The following is a 23,152-nucleotide window of genomic DNA, read 5'->3' on the forward strand; positions in this document are numbered from 1 at the left end:
ACTGTATTCTGTGGATCCTGTTTGATCTTGAATTGCCTTCTGCTACCACAAAACACAAGAAGTGTTGCATGAAGCAACTGTTGGAACCCAGCAGTTCTAAGCAGAATCATTCTCTGTAGGGAGGATGTCATGACAAACAGAGTAGGGTTGCTCATAAAAATAAACATCCCCGCTACTCAATTTGTGCAATCATAATCAAGAAGAGAAGCATAGATCACCTCAAGCACCTTCAAAAATTTTAAGTTTTAATTTTTCTGCTTATTTTTTTATAGAATGTATTTGTATTTTATTGTACGTCGCCCAGAGTGGCAAGCTAACACCTGCCAGATGGGCATCTAACAAATTTAATAAATAAATAAATAAAAAACATTAAGCAATTCTGCTCACAATGTCCCAACAATGATAGGGAAAGGTCTGGTCATCACAAAGCCAGCAGTCCCCACCCCACCCCACCCCACCCACATTTGGCCAGCATGAAGCTTTTTTCCTGTTCCCATTGCAACCAAGGGCTCTATTATTTCCTATGGGGTTGCAAAAAGGAGATTCAGGGAAGAAACTGGAGAAGCCTACAATTCCATTGGTCATTCCTGGAAATGGATTTCAGTCCCATTCTCCAATTTTGTTCCTCATAAGGGTTCGTTTCCCTGAGTCCCAAATAATTATTAATGGTGCTAGGGAAACTCCTCTATGGGGCTAATTAGAAAATGGAGACTAAAAGCCACTCCCTCTGGCTATCTATAGGGGGAGGCTTTCAGTGCCCACCCTCCAATTTTGTGCCTTAAGATGTTTGCTGGTAGCCAGTATGACAGAATCAGCCCACTTGAAGTGGTGGATGGAACATCAACTTCCCCTCCCTGGGAGTTTCAATATTCTAGGTGTCTTCTAGGGATGGAAAGATCTGTCAATTTGGGTTCTCTCAGTTCTCATTTTTCCAATCTTAAATTCAGTTCTGCAGCAATTTGTACTTTAAAAGAATGAAAATTGTTCAGCATTTTAGTGCCAATTTCTCCTAATAAACACATTTTTGTATGCAGATTTTACTACTGTACACATTATTGCAAGCAATTTCTCAGAAAATAATGCATTCTCGTAGGCTACTTTAACAAATATATTCATTTTTATGCACACTTTCACCCAATATATGCATTTTTGTAAACATTCTTTGTTGGAGAACTGCACTCTAAAATTCAGATAAGTGTGAATTTTGAAGGATGGCTGTGTTTCAGTTCTCAGATTGTTTCAGAAAAAGCACATTTGATAGATTCAGCTTTACATGGAAACTGCATTGAATTTCTCCCCCATCCATAGTGTCTCCCCAATGCTTTTTCAAGTTTCTGAGATGTAGGTGAGTCAATTGAAGCTGAAATAGTAACACTGAGCAAATTGTGGCTGGGAGGCTGTGTGAACTGGAGACACCAAGCTTTAATGGGAGCCATAGTCTCCTCACCATTCAAGCCTGGGTTGAAAGTGGAAAGATTGCTGAAATTGGCCCTCACTTTTCAACTGCAAGGAGTGCAGCTATTGCCAACCCCATCTGGTGAGAAGCCTCTAGCTTTTTCTTGACCTAGCTGCCATAATTCAGTAGAGCAGCTTGTGTGATTAGAGTAATCAAATATTTCACTTTGTGCCTTTCCATAATTTATTTATTTTAAAATCTCTTTCCCTTCCATTTTTACATTGTTCCTACTTTGTTCCTTGGCTTGGCTTTGCAGCAATTTCATTGCTAAATTATATAGGCCCCTTAGCAATAATGTTTAATTATATTTTCTTTTCTTTCTAAAATATCCTTATGTTCTGCCAAATTGTCTTGAAATGCCAGCAATCCTGAGATATTGGCAGAGAAAAGAATACTTTCTTCATTCTTATCTGCCTTCAGGTATCCTGATATATAAACACAGCCTACAAGAGAAAAAGTGTGTCATAAATAAATAGTCACAGAATCAAAGTATATTCACAAATGCTATCAGGTTTTCTTTTTTAAAAATCCCCTAGTATAAGATTTTCTATAGAAATCTGGATGTCTTTTTGCTTCCGGTACTCTCTATTATTTTTTTCTCCATTCAGTGGGTTCTCAAATCATCCAGAGTGCTGATTGTCTCCAACCTTTCTTGACCTCAGATGCAACTCTCAACTCTGAAGAACCACCTTGTAAGGCTTTCCCATTTCATGCAGGAGATTAGGTTACCTTGTAAATTCCTCATATCTGGAAGTACAACTGGATTCTCTGTGAGATTGAAGCACTCCCATTTAATACAAAAATAAAATAAAATACTTGTCCTAAAGCAGAGGAACTCTAATGTACAACTTCTATTAAGAGAATGTAATGATCCATCTCTAGCTGTGTGTGTCTGGTCCAGATAACAACAAATGGCACCACATGCCGATGTTTATTAAGATGCATCTAGCCAGTTCACTGGTCCTTTTGATGAGCACTGACACAGGGATGGGGATGCACAGCTGGATCTGTATTAGGCCCCATCTGCATTAGACATTTAAAGCAGTATCATATCACTTGAAACAGTCATTGCTTCCCCCAAAGAATCCTGGGAACTGTAGTTTGTTAAGGGTGCTGAGAGTTGTTAGGAGATCCCCTGTTCCCCTCACAGAGCTACAGTTCCCAGAGTTCCCAGGAGAAAATGACTGACTGTTAAACCACTCTGACAATTGTAGCTCCCAGCACCCTTAACAAATTACAATTCCCATGATTCTTTGGGAAAGCCATGACTATTTAAAGTGATATGATACTGTTTGAAATGTATAGTGCAGATGGAGACTTAGTTGCTTGTGTAGAATGATATCACTTGATGGAGTGGGGTTCAAATTCCCTGGGATCAGTTTTAACTATTATGAAGCCAGCCACTAACCAGACCTAAATCTTGTAGTGGGTTATAGCCAATGGTAACTTTTCCTTACCAGAAAGCACTTGCACACATGGGTTTGATTTGCACCAACCCCCTTTACCTGCTACAACCCTCAGCAGAGCCTTGGGAGGGAAGAGGAGACTTCAGTGGGGAAGGGGATCAGCAAAAATTTGGTTTGTTGACATGCCTGAGGAAAAATACTTTCTGCAAAGGCAACCACTGAACATAAATGACATGGCTGATATCCCCAATTAAACTTCCTTATACAATTTACAATAAATATTATTCTTCTGATGTGCATTTAGAAAAGAAGAAGAAAGTATGATAGACAGAGAGGTGCTTGCCATCATATACTGATTCCCATTTGTTGTGATTTCAACTGCCACAGGGACCTCGGCTTCTTCTTCTTTATAGCCCATGGTAGCTGCCTAGAGTGTGACTGATGTGGTATCAGAAGCCAATTTGTTTTGTGATAAATATAGCAGCTGATAAAACACCTTGAAGTGGTGGTGGTGGTAGTAGCAGTCATAGGAGCTCTTTATAGTGTGGCAATAAGGTTTTTGTTTGAGATGTTTATTATAAATATTTTAAAATGTAAAATAAAGATGACATACTCTTACATCAAAGAAAGCATCATACATTTAATACATCTAGATAACATAAAGATAGCAGGATTATTATGATTCTTGAAAAGTCTTGCATCACTCTCTCCAATTACGCAAGGGGACATATTCAGTCAGTTTGGCCGTTTAGGCAGTTCTCCAGGCCTTAATAATCCACTTCTTTAAAAGATGTGCCATCCTGTTTAAGCTGTTTTGGTTGCTATCAAATTTTTGACAGAAGAGGTAAAGTGCAGGTGGGAAAGGTAATGCATTTTAAGAGTCAGGCTATCTTGCAAATAGATGGCATGGGAAATCAGAGACACAATGTACCATCATGTTGTTCTCTGCACACCCCATTGAAACAATGCACTATTCTGTAGCTCCAAAGAGTCAAGATAAAATTGACCTGGTCAACCCTGTTGGATTCAGACTCGGACCCACTGGTGTGTTTTTCTCCTTTATGTTAATGTGGAAATTCAGCTTAGAGTGTTTCATAGATCATCTTACAGGTTACACAGGATTCTACATCTCTACATAGCACAACTAGGCATAACTACTCAAACTGAGATGTTGCAGTAATTGTACAAGCCCTTTGATACCATTTCAGTAGGCTCAGGGTGGGCTTTCTATTTGCATGGGGAAGGTTTCTTGGAATGGGATTGGGTTAACCAATGGCCACTCCTATGAACAGGTTGAAAAGTTGACACTATCTGTTCACATTTGTGCATTTACCCATGCATCCTCGGTGATAGGGGTGGAAGTACTTCAGATAGCTCCTCCTCTGACACCGCCTCTGATTTGAGCCTCTAGTTCCTACTCCTTGAGGGAAGGTGTGAGTGATGACTCACATGACAAGGCAGAACTGAGAGGCAGGACAGGGGTCGGCTTGCTGTCTGACAGTGCTTTGGCAGTTATAACTGGAATTAAGGGGCCTAGCTGTCAGTACCTAAGCTGCTGAAGTTTCCTCCTGTTTCAGTGCCCTCCCATTGCAGCCCACTGGGTCCCTTCCCAGGATCCCAGTCGCCCTCCTCCTGATCACTCCACCGAGAACTCTTCATGGGGCCCATGACAAAAATAATATTTAGAGGTAGTCAAGTGGCTGCACAGCTCCATTTGGTTGGTTACAATGAAAAAATACAGAATAAAATTTCAATTCAAAATTAGGCCTTAAAAACATCTCTACTCTGCAGTAATGATATGGGGTTGTATTCAACTAAATCCAGCTCAGAGTAGACCCATTGAAATCAATGAACCTACGTCAGACATGTGTTTCAACTTCAGTGGGTCTACTCTGCGTAGGACTAGCACTGAATGCCACCCATGAATTTTATCTGAGGTCCAGAAGTTCTTTCTGTTTTATGCTACTGTTTGCCATTCCCAGCAAACATCCCCATGGTCTGTGTATCATGCAATGCCAACTGGTACCTGCCACTTCCAAACTGTGCTCTTCTTACTTTTCTGTAGCAATCTGGATCTTATATTTCAACTGTCAGTATCATTTTATTTGTGCCACCACCAAACACACACAAATGCAAGTGTGTGTGATTTCTTTAAAATTACTACTTAAACAAATGTGGCAATGCCCTTTAATTCTTTAAGGAGTAGTATTATGTTGCTGTTAATTTTAATCACACTTGCAGGGAAATCTATTGTTGCCCTTGAGGGGCGAAATAAAACACGTACACATAAGCTTGGGTTGAATAAGGGCCACTTTATTAAATTACAGCAGACAAACCCAATTTTAAAGTGACCTGCAGAGGGAAATCTAGGTGCGGGACTAACTATGAGCAAGTAGCTTGCCATACAGCTCTTGGGCGACCAGCCCCTGCCAGGGCAAGGGCAAGGCCATCCGCTTACCCCTTACCCCGGCCACACCTTGTAGGTGAGTAGGGGGGCCTTCCTACATCCTCCCCACCCGGGGTTGAATAACCCTTGGGTGGATGAGATAAGTTGGCCCCAGAGGCAGCCCATATCCTGTCTTCGAGCCTCAAAGCCGTGAAAGACAGGCCTCCGGAACCGCCAATCACCTCCAAAGGTGCCTAAGGGGGCCACCTAGCTGTCCTTAACTATTTTCCTTCCCGCACCTTCCCGCACCGTGCTAATAAAACGGTCATGGGGTATTAGCCTCCATACATAATTATGCCAAATAGCCAAATTAGCCTACTAACAAACAACGCCCCCTAACCTGAATTTCCTCCCATTCACATGGTGTGGAGCAGGCAAAAAACCTGCCCGCCAACGAAGGTGGGCAGGATAAAAATTTCTACTCGGCCCCGAAGCGACCCCTAGGCACACGATGAAAAAGGGAGGGCAGGGTGGGCGTCGCGATCCGAAGAGAAAGGTAGGAGGAGCGGCTGGGCTTAAATAGGCCCAGCGGCTTCGCCCCTCTCTTACAGCTGAGTCGCGCTCGCGTCATAGGCGCGATGTGCGACTACCCCCCCTTTCAAAATGGAGGCGGCTGCTTCGCCCCCACTGGCAACTATGCTCCGCTCGTCAGCTGTGCGACGAGCGGAGCGTCATTTGCCCTTGAGGGGCAAAATAAAACACGTACACATAAGCTTGGGTTGAATAAGGGCCACTTTATTAAATTACAGCAGACAAACCCAATTTTAAAGTGACCTGCAGAGGGAAATCTAGGTGCGGGACTAACTATGAGCAAGTAGCTTGCCATACAGCTCTTGGGCGACCAGCCCCTGCCAGGGCAAGGGCAAGGCCATCCGCTTACCCCTTACCCCGGCCACACCTTGTAGGTGAGTAGGGGGGCCTTCCTACGTCATCCCCACCCGGGGTTGAATAACCCTTGGGTGGATGAGATAAGTTGGCCCCAGAGGCAGCCCATATCCTGTCTTCGAGCCTCAAAGCCGTGAAAGACAGGCCTCCGGAACCGCCAATCACCTCCAAAGGTGCCTAAGGGGGCCACCTAGCTGTCCTTAACTATTTTCCTTCCCGCACCTTCCCGCCACAAAAGGGGGACAAATCTCTATTTAGTCCCCCTTTACCCCACTGCCGAGAAGCACCTCGCGCAGACCCCCCTGCAGGTCCCCAAGAAATATATCATTACCTGTGTCAGACAGGTGAATGCCGTCTGCCCTATAAAGTTCAACCTGCCAGTGCCGAATGCGTGTGGGATGGTTAACCCACCATGCGGAAGAAGGGCCAAGCGAATCCGTCGGTTGACCATCTTCCGCGCTCTATCTATAGCTCGGGGATCCCAAACCCCCCGCCACTCCCTCCGTGGGAGTATGTCTGACCAAATCAGACGAATGCCAGGCCACCTTTGCCTGATGAGCTGCATGTCACTACATGCTTGAGTGAGGAGGGCCTTGCCCTGTATCAAACCAAGGTCATTTCCACCAAGATGGATGACCAATACATGCGGAGTAATCCGCGTCGCCTGTTGCTGGAATAGTGCGGGTAGGAGCCCCTCCCAACGCATTCCTCGTCGGCCAAGCCACTGTATCGCTGCCCATCTGCTGAGGCCCAACTGGGAGCCGGCGCTCGAGTTCGCTGCCCTTCGAGCTGCCCAAAACACCATGCTGTGGCCACAAATAAGGATGCGTGTCTGCTCCGTCCCCGACCAGCAACCTGTCAAAGATGCAAATGGTAAGCTTCCGCAATTCCTCTCTTCAGAAGGGGCGAATATAGCCCTTAAAAGCATCAGAAGACCAACGCCCCACCGCTTGTACCTGTGCCTGGGAAAATCCCACACCTGCTGCTGTAGAAGCAGCTCCAATTCGAAATGAGTGGGTTCCAAACTGTGCAGGGTTGTGCCCAATCCCTTGCAAGGCACGTTTAATCAAGGCCCAAAATTGGTAAATGGATAGGGGCTCCTGGTTGGCATGGATAAACAAATATCCTTCGTTTGACCCCCTAACATCCAAAAATATCTGCAAAGACCGTACAGGGCAAAGTGTAAGCGCTGAAGACAGGGCCAAATACACACGTCGTCCCTTACACTTCTGGTCAGTTTTAGACCTTCGCAATACTATGCAGGCACCCCCTCCATCTATGGAGACGTCTGAAAACTGGAGAGCACGCCCAGACCGGTCTCGCTTTGAGCAGGCTAGTACTTCTCCAATCCTGAAAGCCCCCCAAAACAATGTAAGTGCTACTGCCTGAAATAACTTGGCTTCATAGGTGGAGGAGCAAAGTGCTGCCAATTGTTCAACCATTCCCAGTAACATGTCCAGAGAAATGGGACGACGGGAATCCGGTGGGACCGGCTTTTCCCTGGCCCACCCTGTCAGCATGCGGCGGACCCTGAAGTCTCTTGAATTATCACGAAGGCCCCTTGCTTTGGCTAAAAAGGAAAGCCCCGCCAGCTTACCTTGCAGGGCACTGATGGACAGGCCGCGTCTCCTGCCCTCCACCAGGAATTCCATAATGTGACTTACCGGAATAGGCCACTCAGGAGTATATCCCTTGGCGGCCCAGAATTCGTGCATTGCCCTACCTGCCCTTCGGTAACTTGCGAGCGTGCTGGGGGCGATGGAAAGGCCTATGGCTCTCTCCGACTCCTCTCTCCAATCTCCCATATCGCAGAGGGAACGGCCTCCGGCTGAGCTCTGGCCCACGGCGCCAGCTGACGGAAGCGATCCATCTGGTTCCGTGACAGAGCATCAGCAACACCATTATCAATGCCCGGAACATGCCGTGCTCGGAACAAAACATTAAAACGCAGGCATTGGAGAATGAAGGAACGGATGAGACCCATAACCCTAGCATTCCTGGATGTAAGGGAATTGATGACCTGGACTGTAGCCATGTTATCGAACCAAAAATGAACCGTGGAGTTTTTCAACTCCGCGGCCCACAGATATACTGCAACCACTATTGGAAAAAATTCCAGAAAGGTCAGATCTTTGTCTAGACCGTGGAGCGTCCATGTCTGTGGCCATTGTCCCTTACACCAGGAAGACCCGAAGACTACACCAAAACCATAGCCCCCAGACGCGTCAGATTGTACTTGTAATTCTGCTTCTAAAAGTCGGTCCTGCCTCCAAAAGGACACTCCATTGAAATCCTGTAAGAAGGAGGACCACACCGCAAGGTCAGCGCGTAATGCTGCTGTCACCTGAAATCGATGGTGGGGTTGATGCAGCCCTGCCATGGCATCATAGACTCGACGGAGGAAGGCTCTGCCAGGTGCTATAACCTGGCAAGCAAAATTTAGGTGCCCTGCCAACTCTTGAAGAGTGGAAAGATGAACTTTTTGGGCCCCCGTGACTTCCTTAATCCTCCTATGTAGCGTAAGAAGTTTGTCATAGGGCAGCCTGCAGCATTGTTGGTCAGAGTCAATTTCAATGCCCAAAAAAGTCAAGACTGTGGTGGGACCCTCAGTCTTCTCTGTGGCCAAAGGGACCCCGAGTTCCGTTGTTAAGTCATGGAACTGTGTCATTAGGTGTTGGCATACACCAGTGCCAGTACTGCCCACAAACAAAAAATCATCGAGATAATGCACCACCGAAGCAAGCCCTGTCCTTCTTCTAACTGCCCATTCCAAAAAAGTACTAAAATGTTCAAATAGGGCGCAGGAGATTGAGCATCCCATTGGCAATGCCCTATCCGTGTAAAAATAGTTGGCAAAGGAAAAACCCAGCAGTTCAAAATCATCTGGGTGGACAGGTAGAAGGCGGAAGGTGGATTTGATGTCGCACTTGCCCATGGAGGCACCTTGGCCACAAGCACACACCATGCGCATTGCAGCATCAAAAGAAGTGTAGTGGACAGTGCATAGACTGTCAGGAATGAAGTCATTGACTGACTGTCCACGTGGATATGACAAGTGGTGTATGAATCTAAACTCACCCAATGCTTTTTTGGGCACAATACCCAAGGGGGACACCCTGAGAGTAGGAAGGGGGGGGTGATGTAAATGGGCCAAGCACCCGCCCTGCCTGCACTTCCTTATCAATTTTCGCTTGCACAAGCACCTCCATGCCTTTGATGGATCTTAAATTGGGTGACATGAAGGCAACTCGTGGACCGTCATAAGGAATGCGGAAGCCTGACCAAAACCCTTGTAATAAAATATGTGCATCCTCAACTGCCGGGTAACCAGCTAGTAAGGTTCGTAGAACGTGCCATTTAATTGGGGAGGGGCCCTTTTCCTTGAGTAACTCCAGGTGGGGGTTGCTTTCTGCCCCCTGGCTGGTCCTTAGTACCTCCCCTGTAGAATCGCTGTCTGGGGCAAGCACTGGAAGGATGTGCGGCTCCGCAGTTGGCACACTCGTGTCAGAAATGACATGGGTTGCGTGCGCACACCCCTCGGGCATTAAAGTCCCAGCACAACCGCCGTGGTTGAACCCCCTGCCCCACATTAACGCGGGGAAGGGTAGTGGCCGACTGCCGGCTGAGAAGATGCCCACTATCACACCTGTCCCCATTCATGGCCCTTGCTGCAAACATAAACTGCAGCCATAGTTCGGGTTCTTTTTTGTCCCACGGTAGAGACCCATCGCATGCCACACGCATACGAAAGGCCTCGTCGTAAGACAGCCAAGCGGGGCCAGAAAACTCTATATACGCCCTGTATATAATGTCTAAATACTTCAGGAGAGAGAGCCCTCTCTGGGGCTGCCTCTCCATCACTACCCCAGCGTAAATCAGGTACGCCGGCAACCAATTAGTCCAGGTACGGTCAACCTTACGCCGTCTGGGCTGTTCCACATCACTCTCCCCATCCTTATCTTTATCCTTCTTGGGGTGTTCTCTATATAACAGGGTAAAGACATCCACATACTCCCCCCGCCAATTTTTTTCTTTCGTCGCGGGGAGTAAGTGGAATCCTAGGGTGACAGATGCATACACAAAAGGGATGGCGTTCGCTGCTATTGATCCAAAAGGGTTGGCCACCACCTTAGATGCCCCCGCTGGTTGTTCAGCGGGAGTATGGGTTGCATCGAGCTCAGCAGGTGGCGCCACTGATAACGCCACCTGACTAGAGCCCGTATGCTGCCATATTTGAGTGCACGCAGCCTGGTGTGGGGGCTGCAACGTTCCAGAATTCATCATCTGGGAGGGAGTAAATGTCGTTCCAGACCCAGACTCACCTGTGCTCACAAGAGGCCAGCCACACTCGATCCAATAGTAGCCACCTCGTATCTGGTTCCCGGTGCCGTTATTGTTGCCACAGGAGGCACCTGCCTTTCATTCCCTGTCTGTTCAGAGACAGGGCAAGACTCCAAGGCGTCTAACCAGGCTAAAATTAAGGCAAGGACATCAACGTTAGCTTCCTGCCGCTGCCCCACGGCTGTATTAGCTCGTGCAATGGTCTTAGCCCGTTTTGGCCGCCCCACAACCCCCTTGGACGTACCAGGAGTGGCCGCCATATCTGCTGCAAGCAAAGGTAACCCGGGACCAGGAGCAGGTGATACTCGACCCCGATTTTCTAACGCCTCAAGGCGCGCCAAAATAGCAGCCCAAGGCGGTGCTTCCTCCTCATCGGAAGAGCCAGGCATCGGGGGGGGGCGTTTCTGGGTGGGCCGGGATGCCTTCCCTTTCCCTTTCCCTTTCACCCCACCTTTACCTTTTTTGGGCATCGTATTATTATCAATAGTAATAGTAGTAGGAGTAACAATAACAATAGCAACCACCCACAATATAAACCACTAATAAACTAGAACAATACAAAGGGTTAACCCAATAACAATAGCAACCACCCACAATATAAGCCACTAATAAACTAGAACAATATAAAGGGTTAACCCAATCTTATATGAAAAAGGGGAGGAGAAACGTGTGTGTCTTGCTTAACTAGCTGCTGAGAAGCCAATATAAGCAAGCCTCGCAGCTCAGCCACCAGCAGGGGCTGAAAAGTACAAGAAAGTGAGTGCTTGGTGAACTAGCTATTGCCGGGAGGGCGGGGGGGGCCGCAGCGCCCTGCAGAGCAGGCCTTGATATCGCACCCGGCCACCCAGCCGCAATCACCACCCCCTCCGGGGTAAATCAGGCCAAAATAGGCCGAAGAAAAGGCCCGAGCCGCTCTAAAGAGCGCCGAAAAGGCCGCAAATCGGCACAGCAAAATGGCGCCGATCAGTGCAACTCGCGGCAAAACAAAATGCCCGCCGCGATCGTCCAGCGACGTCCTCTTGTCCCTCGTCGTCCTCGTCGCGATCCGAAGAGAAAGGTAGGAGGAGCGGCTGGGCTTAAATAGGCCCAGCGGCTTCGCCCCTCCCTTGCAGCCGAGTCGCGCTCGCGTCATAGGCGCGATGCGCGACTACCCCCCCTTTCAAAATGGAGGCGGCTGCTTCGCCCCCACTGGCAACTATGCTCCGCTCGTCAGCTGTGCGACGAGCGGAGCGTCATTTTTCCTTAAACATCCAGGGGGCAGGGATTCCTTCTTTCCCCACGTGAGATTCTCTCTGGATACCCCTCTCCTCCACTCCTGGGAGGCTTAGTTTTAAAAAGTGCAAATGGGTACTTTTATTAAACATTGTAGTTGCACAGGTACTCCAGTATTTGGGAGGCATCATTCCTGGGGAGGGAAGGGATCAACCTCTCTCCATACACACACGGATTCTGATAACAACCTCCTCCCCACAGTTGTATTTTTTTTTAAAAAAAGATAGAGATGTGGCTGTATGCTGGACATTAAGCATGACATGTACTTTGACCATTGAAATAACATGAGTAGACCTAGTCAGAAACTTTATCTGATGCTCTATTTTTTGCTTATTTGTCTGTAACTGGCATGCTGTTCTTTGTTGCTCATTTAAATAATATTAAAATCATAGAAAATTAATAGAAAGATAAAAGGAGAGCTTTTGGGAGTGAGGCAGAGAGATGGTAGTGTTTGTAAATCTTAGAATTAGTTCTGCTAGTAGATGTATGGATCTGATTTCCCCACCATCATTTGTTTGTCCTTTGGATGCACCCTTCAATTGGCTGCTGCCTTACAGGCTTGGTGATACAGTAAGAAATGCAGACAGATGTCTTCTTGTAAACGTTAAAGGATCTAGAAGTTAGCCCTCCCAGTACAAATCTATTGCACTGAAAAGACGATTTATTTATCTGTCTGTTTTTAATATATTGAAAATCTTTAATTTTTTTCCCTCTTAGAATAAAAAAATGTCTGTACAATCTGTGTAGTTATATCCAAAATAAGAGTTGCTTGGTTGACATTCAGGCTAGTTTGGAAATTAGTAAGCTGATGTCAGGGTTGGCTCCAGGCATGACTGGGCCCTTGGGCACCAGCCTGCCCTGGGACAATGGCACCCACCGGCATGGGCCACCTACCTTTCCTGCTGTGGTGAACGATGGCCAAGCTATGAGCACATGCCTACCATCAACTAAGATGGCAGCTGAGGCTTCCCTAAGGAGCTGATGCCTCCGCCACCATCTTGGTTGATGGCACATATGTGCACCCAGTGCAGCCAGCATTCACCACAATGGGAGAGGTAGGTAGGGCATGTACGCAGGCGTTGTGGGCCTGAATGGTTGTAGGAAGGGTGCCTGGGAGCTCCCTCTCTGCAATCTGTGGCAGAGTCATGAGCCGATGCTGCTGCAGATTACAGAATGGGAGCACTACCTACCCACCCTAAGGAGGGGCCCTTCAGGGGCCCCCAGCCAGGGCCCAACCTGGACACCCTCTGGCACCGGCCCTGGCTGATGTAAAGGAGACATCTTTGGGAGGATGACTATTAATTGCATACATTTATGCCTTCTTAGCAATATAAACAGGTACATGTAAGGGTGGAAGAGCCTGGAATACCCACAATACACTATACTGGGAACCTTGTTTCTGTGGGCCAAAAGATGCATCCACAAAAGTCACATTCAACATTCTGTGGACATGTTGCATGGATACTCTCAGATGTTCATAGAGTAATGACACATCATATTTCAGTTGTGCAATTATTATTATTTATTATTTATTGCATTTATGTACTGCCCCATAGCCGAAGCTCTCTGGGTGGTTTACAACAATTAAAAACATTTAAAAACAAATATACAATTTTTTTTAAAAAACATTTTTAAAAAGCAATTTAAAAACACATGCTAAAATGCCTGGGAGAAGAGGAAAGTCTAATTTCATTTCATTGGCGATCACTTGTGGCTGAGTAAGATTGTCTTCCATGATAAGGTCTTTAACAGTGGGTCCGTAAGTGACTGTCAAGGCCAATTCTGGATCCACACAGCCTCCCACAGTGAGATGGATGATGGTCGTGATGAGGATTTGTTTGACGTGCCTTCTGCTTAGCTTGTTTGTCCTGTTCGTCCTGTATTCATGCTTCTTCAAAGTCCACAGCACCTTTGATAATAGCCGACCTCCATTTGGGATGTTCATGGGCCAAGACTTCCCAGTTGTTGATGTTCATGTTACATTTTTTTAGATTCGCTTTAAGAACATCTTTCAACCTCTTTTGCTGTCCACTGATGTTCCGTTTTCCATCCTTAAGTTGGGAGTAAAGTAGCTGCTTTGGAAGACGGTGATTAGGCATTCGAACAACATGGCCGCTCCAGCGAAGTTAATGTTGAAAGATCATTGTTTCAACACTGGTAGTCTTTGTTTCTTCCAAATCACTAACATTAGTCCATCTATCTTCCCAGGTAATTTGCAGAATTTTCTGGAGGCAGCGTTGGTGGAATCTTTCAACGTCACACCATTAAACTGGATCGATGGTGCTACAGAGGGACTAGTTCACACCTGTTGATGAAGCACTTTGGTTTGAATAGCCAGAATTTACAACTGTATTCATTCAACTTTATCTGTCAACAAAATGAAAATTGTTCACATGTTTAAAGCCTGGTCTTCTAAAACTTAAGTTATATTACTGTACTTGAAATTATTAAAACTATTTCAAGGGGGACAAAACTCTTTTCCACACATCCTTCCTCTATCATCTTAAACCTGGGGAGGTAGATCAGATTAATCTGAGAAAAACAGAACTTTTAGAATATATATTGATTCTCTTCCATTATAATGTTCCCATAAATCATAATCATCATGTTCCAAGCCTATGTGTCCTTGATTTTGCTTGCTGGAGTCTAATCTTATAACTCAAGCTCTCCAAAAAGGAACATTTTTCTCCTTGCTTATGCATTTTTGCCTGCTTCCTCCATCTTCCCCCCCCCTCATGTTTACCTACAATATTGCTAAAGGGACTGTGATGGCATCTCAAGGTCATCAGGTGAGGTGATGAATAAAATGAATTCTGTGAACTTTGGGTGTTCAAAAATCCTTGCTGCAAATACCAGTCTTTATGTTTTAGTTTTAGTTTTATAATAGATTGGTGATATGCTCCAAACAATTTTATCACCAAAGCTGTGCCTCACAGAGTCCAGTTGCAACAACAAAACCCCTGATTTCCTGGAAGCCCTATAGGAATTCATTTCTAATCAATAATGGTTTCATCTCTTAATTTCAGTTTTAAACATTGGATTTGAATGTCACTATCAATCAGCTATTTCTCTATTTTAAGGCTGAACAATTCTACCTTAAGCATGCAAGTAGACCCACAGGACTCTGTGGGAACATTTTGTTCTTATTTGAGTTCTTACCTGCCCTTCACTCACAGTTTTAAAAAAACTGAATTTACTGAATCAGGTGCCCATCATTTCAAAGGTTCATATATAGGTAATTACTGAATATTGTAATACCATGATATTCCATTCATACAGATGAAATTAATTAATCATCAAGGTCCTAACCAGAAAACAGATTCAACTGGAACTACAGTACAGAAAATAACATATGTTTTCCATGTATTATAGAACCACATGCATTTTTCCAAGAAGAAAACATTGACTTCAGAAGATTTTTTATTTATTTATTTATTATTTGAATCCCCCCTTCCTCCCAGCAGGAGCCCAGGGCGGCAAACAAAGCACTAAAACACTTTAAAACATCATAAAAACAGATCTTAAAATACATTAAAACAAAACAGCATTAAAAACATTTTTAAAAAAACAACTTTAAAAAACGGTTAAAATGATTATTAAAAACATATTAAACAATTCTGACACAGATGCCGACTGGGACAGGTCTCAACTTAAAAGGCTTGTTGAAAGAGGAAAGTCTTCAAAAAGCCAAAAAGATAGCAATTATTATTATTATTATTATTATTATTATTATTATTATTATTATTATTATTATTATTATTATTATTATTATTGTTATTGTTATTGTTGTTGTTGTTGTTGTTGTTGTTGTTGTTGTTGTTGTTGTTGTTGCTGTTGCTGTTGTTGTTGTTGTTGTTTTGTTGTTGTTATTATTATTATTATTATTATTATTGTACTGCAGGAGCAGAAAAGAAAGATCAAACATTCAAAATATGCTCCCATGGAGCAGTAATAGGACTGACAGTCTACCTTGTCTCCCTTTACTCTCAGAATAACTTTTGCTCAATTCATCCAATAGCTCAGTTGATCAGTCATAATGGGAAGGCCTATGTGCCTTCAGACTATATCCTGGTATCTGATTGGAAATCTTGCGTTAGCTGCACATATATTAGCTTTCAAATAACAGGGAGGAATTTAGTGGATTTTCATTCTTCATCTCTTTGGCTTCAAACCTTTTTACACTTGTTTCACACCAATTACCTGGCTATCCCAGCCTCCCATATTGTAGCTGGAAAATCTCTCTCTCTTCAGGATACTCCCATGTTCATGTACATGATGATAATTAATTTGTCCTTAGATAATATGTCCCAAATCAGTTATGAACCTTGTTGCTAAGCATCTGCACAAATAAAAACCTTTATCTATTCTTGACTGAAGAAGAGCAACTTGACACTTTTGTAACTTCACTAATATATCATGACATTATCTAGAAGTGCTCACTCGCTGAATTAAATTGGCTGGCATCAGAAACACCAGCTCTGCAGGAATCTGAACACATAGTAACATATTCAGAGGCAAATGCAGCAGTCGCTGGCAAGTGAGATGGACCAAAAACAATTAGGATTTCATTTTGTTTTGCATGAGCACAGCTACCTTTCTATCAGATCACAATGTTATTTAATGGTATATTGCCTTGGTTGCTGTGTGACAACAATTTCATTGTTGGTGTTATGTGCCTTCTAGTCAATTATGACTTATGGCAACCCTATGCATCAGCAACCTCCAATAGCATCTGTTATAAACCACCCTGTTCAGATCTTGTAAGTTCAGGTCTGTGGCTTCCTTTATGGAATCAATCCATCTCTTGTTTGGTCTTCCTCTTTTTCTACTCACTTCTGTTTTTCCCAGCATTATTGTCTTTTCTAGTGAATCATGTCTTCTCATTATGTGTCCAAAGTATGATAACCTCAGTTTCATCATTTTTAGCTTCTAGTGATAGTTCTGTAATTTGTTCTAACACCGGATTATTTGTCTTTTTTGCAGTCCATGGTATCCACAAAGCTATCCTCCAACACCACATTTCAAACGAGTTGATTTTTCTCTTATCCACTTTTTTCACTGTCCAACTTTCACATCCATACATAACAATTTCATTAAGAATGATTTAAATATTCATTCATATCTCAATATAGAAGGATGTTCCAGGATCCAAAATCGAATCTTTAGAGAAATCTCTCTTTTTTATTGTGGTGTAACCAAAGATCTGGAGAAGGGGGAATATGAAACTAGTTGATTTCTAAGATAGGGCAGAGGTAAATTCTGGAACTATATGACTCTGCAGAGTCAAAACAATAGCACTCTCGATAAAGTAATTAGCTCCTATTTGGAAACAAAACAGAAACTCTTAAATCTTCATTTCAGAAACTCAGATCTAGTTTTGCTTTGTTCTGTAAAATCATAGAATCATAGAATGCTACTGTTTTGTTGTTGTGCTAGAGTAGCTGAGAGAACAGTCAAAGTAACTCAGACAAAGGGGAAAGGTGGTGGAAGATGTCCTGTGACCACAAATTTAGGCACTTCAACAATTAGTTAAGTGGACCTGAAAGACTCGCTTGTTCTTCTTTCAATGAAGGTGGAAATGTTCACACTGCATCCATAGCTTTCTAAGTTTAACTCCTTCCTTAGTATTAGTACTGCTGAAAGGGAGATGGAAGATCTCCAAAGAATCCTGGCTATTACTTTTTCTCTCTCTTTAAAATTTAGTTTGTTTGCTCAGTGTTCCTCACATACCTCCTGTGTAAGGCAGCATTCACCAACCTGGTGCCCTCCATATTTTTTGATTATAACTCCCAGAAGCCCCAGCCAGCACAGGCTGGCTGCAGCTGACAGAAGCTGGAGTCTGACACAAGGCTGTTATAAGAATATCCAGCTTTTGTTTATTGGATAAAAAGTGTCTCAATCTATTTTGCACAAAGCTGTTGCCCCAGTATAACAGGGGGTGCTTCCAAAAGTAACTGTTTGAAGACCTGGTAGAAAAGTAGAGGGTTAAAAAGAAAAGAAAAAGAAAGAAGGAACATGGTCTGCACTACAAAAAGCAGTGAATTGGATGTTAGACACTGGAAGATAGAAGGACAAGATCGTTACTGGGCTTGATGAAAGGAAGAGCAACCTGTTGGCAATTCAGATACCAGCTCTTCGTTTGGAACCATTGCTCAGCTGTGTGTCCCACTGCAAAACACTTTGCAAGGACAAGTTGGAAAGATGTACCAGCAGCTGTCTTAATTGTTTAGGCAGCTGCTTCAATTAAGCTACAATTCTATGATAATTTGCTTTGTCGGGATCTGAACTGTATTGCATCTAACCAGGAGAAATGATCTGCAGACATTTTGAGACACAAAGAAAAGCCTCTGGGCTTAATATGCTTCGGTGCATTGTCGCAGGGGTTGGGCATGACCACTCCACCTATCCTATCTGAACTACAAAAATATTGTGAATGTTCATACATATACCAACCCATTCTATATTTAGAATTGTAATAATAACCAGGTAGGTTGTTTGGTCATGATTGGTAAATATTTATGTATTTACACTGCAAGTTATTCATGAAACAAGTTATGTAGCTGCTGGCTTTAAGTAGTTTGAGATTTCTGGTAAAATAACCCTTTCATTCATATATCTTTGAATGAGCATAACATTTACAGGATGGCCAAAATATTTCTGAAACATATATGCATTGCATTCCAATTGATCTATCATTACAAAAATGAATTCATATGATGTTTTCTCTGTAAGTTATTCAAGTTAATGAGGCAGACTTTGGTAAAGAATCAATGAGATGTGCAAAGAAATCATTTTTTCTCATTCTTGCCTTCAAGTAAAAAGGAAGAGGAAACAAGAGGTCTTATTCTGAGCTCATACTAAGCTATTAAAGTGGTTACCTATCCCTTATTTAGCCCTTTATTGTGATTCTAGCATACAAGATTTACAGAACACTCTATAACTTTTATAAAGCAAATCTATCCAGAGAAACAGGTCATGGATTTTTGTGGCCAAGTATTTCCATTTCAAGTACTCTTGGAAGTTTTTGTTTGAATAGCAATGACTATGCATCTGTTCATACAATTCTGAGAATTAAAAACAACAACAAACATACTAGCAATATGCCAGCTGTTGATATGTGCCCCATTGATCATAAAATGTAGCATGATGTGCAGGTCATATATTTGTACTTTTTGTACATTTGTTCATCCAGTTCACATGATCCATCAATTTCTTTATTTAGGCGGCAGTATAGTGAGAATTAGCTGTACGTGCATATGGAGGTGTATATGGAGGTATTAGCATATGCTCCACATCAAAAGTCACATCATCATACATATAGTTTGAGGGGAGTGTTGCTCCCTTATCACGTATTCCATGGCTGAGTAACCTTTGGCCCTCCATATGTTTAGGCTTCCAACTCTGATCAGCCCCAGTCACCACCGCCAATGGGCAGATGTCTAAGAACATCTGGAGGGCCACAGGTTAGCTAGCCCCTAATGTATGCAGAGTTTCCAGTATTGGCAATAGGTGAACTGGCCTTAAAAGATAGTTCTTCAAGTGGATTGTGAAAACTGGTTTTCTGAGAAACGCAAAGAACGTGTTTTCCTAAAAGTCTTACAAAGCATGAAAAGCTATGAAAGCCAATCTTAGGCTGATTAAGTTTCACTGAAATCAACAGGATGTAAGTGGATGCTGCACTGAAGTTGTTGCCTTTCACAACAGTGGCCATATTGCACAGATATTCTAAAAATGGTTTTTAAGTCTCCTGTTCCTTAGAACAGGCCTAATCAATGGGATGAATTAAAATAAGTAATACAGTCTACAATAAATGGCATAGTGTATTTTATTGCGATGACCTTTAAATATGATGTGTGGGATGTTTTTTCTTTCTTTCCTCACTGGCTATATATTTTATCCCTCCCTTTCAGGTTAGTAGTAAACTGGGAAACAAAGTAGTGCTGGAAACATAGTCAATCAAAACATGACAAAAAGCATAAAATGGAAACCACATACTATAACTCAAAGAATAGGTGACATAGTAAATTGTTGAAAACTTATTCTCATGACATAGATTGTAACAAGTGGAAATGACAAATAATCCATTTCCTTTCAGGACAAAGGGCAAGTTGAGTAAGGAACTATTTACCCCCAATCTGACCATTTCTTTCTCATATCAAAGAAAAAATAAATGTGACATATCCAAAAGGCAATTCCTAAATATTTATATAGTTGTGAATGAGAAAAATAGATGATCTCCAAGAATTTCTCCCTAGAATAGACTAGCTAGTGAATCCCTCCTCCTAATATGTGTACTCTGGGCACTGTTATGTCTCTGTAATTTATTAGATCAGTGTTCATCAGCCTTGTTTTTCCAGGTGTTGTTGGCCTGCAATTCCCATAATCCCTGGTCATTGGCTAGGCTGGCTAGGGATTATGGAAGCTGGAGTCCACTAACATCTGGGGGCCAGGGTTGAAGAACACTATATTTAATAATATTAACCTTTGCCCTTTTATCATTTTTGAAGACTAAATTTTTATTTGTTAGTGGTGGCCCATACAGAGGTACATGCTGGAAGTCTGTGCAGCACAACCTGCCCTCCCACCTCTGAAATGACTCCTTGGGGTGATGAAGGTGGTTGGCACGGTCAGGTCTTTTTATGATTATTATTTCAGAACTTATAAACATTTCTACATTGAGAAAAAACCCAAGTAGTATACAGAAGAGTATGAACCATAATGCAGATAAGAAAACAATATAAACATATAAACCAACAAAAATTAAAAACAGCAGAAAAAAATTAACTAATTTGGGAAGACCTGGGAAAAAGAGAAAGTTTTTACAAACATAGGAAACATGACAATGTTGGTGCTTCCTTTCCTTCCAAAGGAAAAGAATTCCAGAAACTGACACCACAATGATAAAAGCATATGCTTGAGTCATAGCATGCTTTGCTGCAAGGCCATGTGGCACCATCAGTAGATCTTTATTCACACATCTAAGTTACCAGGGTGCAAAGCTTGAGAGGGGAAAGGTAGAAAATGAAGCCCATGCAAATAGTACCTCCGTCTGTTCAACCTCTGTGTGTATCGTCACTTTCTGAAACCACAACCCCATTAGGGTTGCCAGGTCAGAAGCATCCCAATCCCTGAGATTCAGGGGTGGATCCTAATGATATCATAGGGGGTGTGCCCTGGTGATGTCATAGGGGTGTGCCATTGTGATGTCATATGGGCTTGCCCTTGTGATGTCATTAAGCATGATACATTAAGCATGAACCACAGCATACCATGCAAACAAAAAATTTATCTGAGTGGAAATTGAAATAGAAATCTTAGCTAAATGAGGGCTTTTCCAAGTCCAGCTGGACTTATTTGCTTAGAGATTGTGGATAAGAACCCTTTAATCTAGCCTACTTGCTTCTGGCAAGAAGGGTTTAAGTGCACTCAGACCAGGCCAGTCACCAGAAGGCTATTGTAGGAAGAAAGCCTAGTATTGTGGAGATGTTAGATGGGAGCACTCAGGAATAAAGATGGATGCACATGAAGGCTGAAATTCTCAACACACTTACTAAAACCCATAGACACCCATAGAACTAAATAGGACTTACTTCTGAGTAGATATTGTTAGGATTATGGTGTTGACAAGGCTTCACTATGAATCCTCTGCAATGATATCCATATCAAGGCAGGGTTGGCAACCCCCTGCCTGGAATGCCCTGCCTGCCTTTTAATGTCGCTGCTCCAAACTTCTTTACAGACTTGACCCTGCAGAGACAGGTTTGAGAAATGAGTAAGAGTTAAGAAGATTCTCTGCTCTTTCCTGCCTACTCTGTGGGCTTCTATAAACTCACTTTGACAGCCAGCCAAATTCCAGTGAGTAATAACTGATAGAGAGAAAACACACATGGTTTGGTCTACCTTCACAGACAGTAGATTGGGAACAACAGCAATTGAAGCCACATTTCCCAGTATGTGAATTCTCTTTTACCACTATTGGGCAAGAAACAAACAGTCATGCAAATAACACGGTGAATCATCAGTGGGTTTAAGGGATTTGAACTGACCACATGGAACCACTGTTGTTGCTTGTATGGGTGTAAGGGAGTAAGGTTAGAGGTAAATGAAATGCAAACAGAAAAAGAAAAACAAAAGACAGTGATGATTTCCTAAATGCAATACTGTACCAGCCACAACAAGATTCCTAAAAGACAGAAAACTCAGCATCCCACAACCAGTCAGGGTTCTTAACCAAAACTAAAAAAATCCTGGCAGCCAGTCAGCCAAGGTCACAGAAATACCCATGCAGCACAACCTGACCCTGGGGCTGCAGTTAGTACAGAATGCTATTGTACAATTGCTGACATGAGTGAGACCCTATTAGCACACAATATCTCTGTTCTGAAATCTACACTGGTTGCTCATTTGCTTCCAGGCCAAGTTCAAGGTGTGCTTTCCATATGACAGGTTCCACATAGTACTTGTTCTGTTCTTGTAAGAAATCGATCCTTTAGTGCGGCACTACCTACACTTTGGAACTCCCTGCTTATTTCCATTAGGCAGACACCTTCATTGTACTCTTTTTGGCACCTGATAAAAACTTTTTAGTTTAGGCAAGCCTACCAAGCCATGCAGAAGCCATTATGTTTTTTTTTCTGTTTTTAACTCATCATTGGTTTTATTATTTTGAATGTTTTTACATACTTGTCTTTAACTGTTTTTGCCAATAATTTTATTGTTTTAATTCCTTCTATAAACCGCTTTGAGGTTTTTTACAATAAAGCGTTGTAAATAAAATATATAAATAAATTTCTGAGTCACTGTGGCCCTTGGGTCTCTTTCCTCTTTTATACTGAGTCAGGCCATTTGATACCTTCTAGCTCAGAACTGCTGACATGGATTAGCACTGGATGTTTAGGATTCCAGGCACTAGACTCTTCCAGAGATTGAATTTTGGACTTTTGCATGCAAAGCATGTGTCTTATCACTGAGCTACAGCCCTGTTTGAAAAAGTATATTTTAAAATGGTTATTTTCAATTCACTAATGAAAGCACAGCATACTAGAGCAGATCCACATAATACATTTAAAGCACATGAATCCCACCAAAGAATATTGGGAACTGTAATTTGTTAAGGGTGGTGGGAATTAACTGTAAGGGGGAAGCTACACTTCCCAGGACCCTTTGTGGGAATTCATGTACTTTATATGCGGGTTGTATGTGATTTAAATGTATTATGTAGATCTGCATTACTTCATAAACAGCCTGCATATATCATTTCTATCATAGCCCTGGGCTCCTACTGGGAAGAAGGGAAGGATATATATATGACCATCCCAATGGACCATGACCATCCCAAGGTACGAT

Source organism: Rhineura floridana, chromosome 9 (genome assembly GCF_030035675.1).
Source record: "Rhineura floridana isolate rRhiFlo1 chromosome 9, rRhiFlo1.hap2, whole genome shotgun sequence".
In the NCBI taxonomy this organism is placed as follows: domain Eukaryota; kingdom Metazoa; phylum Chordata; class Lepidosauria; order Squamata; family Rhineuridae; genus Rhineura; species Rhineura floridana.